This window comes from Triticum aestivum, chromosome 5D (genome assembly GCF_018294505.1).
Source record: "Triticum aestivum cultivar Chinese Spring chromosome 5D, IWGSC CS RefSeq v2.1, whole genome shotgun sequence".
NCBI classification, from domain to species: domain Eukaryota; kingdom Viridiplantae; phylum Streptophyta; class Magnoliopsida; order Poales; family Poaceae; genus Triticum; species Triticum aestivum.
Window position 1 is genome coordinate 85,316,028 of NC_057808.1, and position 1,700 is coordinate 85,317,727.

The window sequence follows — 1,700 nt, forward strand, 5'->3', positions numbered from 1 at the left end:
CTAGGAACAAATCTTTAAACAGTAGAGCTAAAGCGTAAGCTATGACATAATTTGCAAAGACCTTTTGACTATGTTCATGATAATTAAGTTCATCTGATTATTTAATGAACTCCCACTCAGATAGACATCCCTCTAGTCATCTAAATGATACATGATCCGAGTCAAACTAGGCCGTGTCCGATCATCACGTGAGACGGACTAGTCATCATCGGTGAACATCTCCATGTTGATCGTATCTACTATACGACTCATGTTCGACCTTTCGGTCTCTTGTGTTCCGAGGCCATGTCTGTACATGCTAGGCTCGTCAAGTCAACCTAAGTGTTTCGCATGTGTTCCGAGGCCATGTCTGTACATGCTAGGCTCGTCAACACCCGTTGTATTCGAACGTTAGAATCTATCACACCCGATCATCACGTGGTGCTTCGAAACAACGAACCTTCGCAACGGTGCACAGTTAGGGGGAACACGTCTCTTGAAATTTTAGTGAGGGATCATCTTATTTATGCTACCGTAGTTCTAAGCAAATAAGATGTAAACATGACAAACATCAGATGCAAATCATAAAGTGACGTGATATGGCCAATATCATCTTGCGCCTTAGATCTCCATCTTCGAGGCGCGGCATGATCACCTTCGTCACCGGCATGACACCATGATCTCCATCATCATGATCTCCATCATCGTGTCTTCATGAAGTTGTCTCGCCAACTATTACTTCTACTACTATGGCTAACGGTTAGCAATAAAGTAAAGTAATTACATGGCGTTTTCATTGACACGCAGGTCATACAATAAATTAAGACAACTCCTATGGCTCCTGCTGGTTGTCATACTCATCGACATGCAAGTCGTGATTCCTATTACAAGAACATGATCAATCTCATACATCACATATATCATTCATCACATCCTTTTGGCCATATCACATCACATAGCATACCCTGCAAAAACAAGTTAGACGTCCTCTAATTGTTGTTGCATGTTTTACGTGGCTGCTATGGATTTCTAGCAAGAACGTTTCTTACCTACGCAAAATCCACAACGTGATATGCCAATTTCTATTTACCCTTCATAAGGACCCTTTCAATCGAATCCGATCCGACTAAAGTGGGAGAGACAGACACCCGCTAGCCACCTTATGCAACTAGTGCATGTTAGTCGGTGGAACCTGTCTCACGTAAGCGTACGTGTAAGGTCGGTCCGGGCCGCTTCATCCCACAATGCCGCCGAAACAAGATAAGACTAGTAACGGCAAGAAGAATTGGCAACATCTACGCCCACAACTACTTTGTGTTCTACTCGTGCATAGAAACTACGCATAGACCTAGCTCATGATGACACTGTTGGGGAACGTAGCAGAAATTCAAAATTTTCCACGCATCACCAAGATCAATCTATGGAGTTCACTAGCAACGAGAGGGAAGGAGTGCATCTACATACCCTTGTAGATCGCGAGCGGAAGCGTTCAAGAGAACGGGGTTGATGGAGTCGTACTTGTCGTGATCCAAATCACCGATGATCCTAGCGCCGAACGGACGGCACCTCCGCGTTCAACACACGTACGGAGCAGCGACATCTCCTCCTTCTTGATCCAGCAAGGGGGGAGGAGAGGTTGATGGAGATCCAGCAGCACGACGGCGTGGTGGTGGAAGTAGCGGGATCCCGGCAGGGCTTCGCCAAGCGCAAGCGGGGAGGAA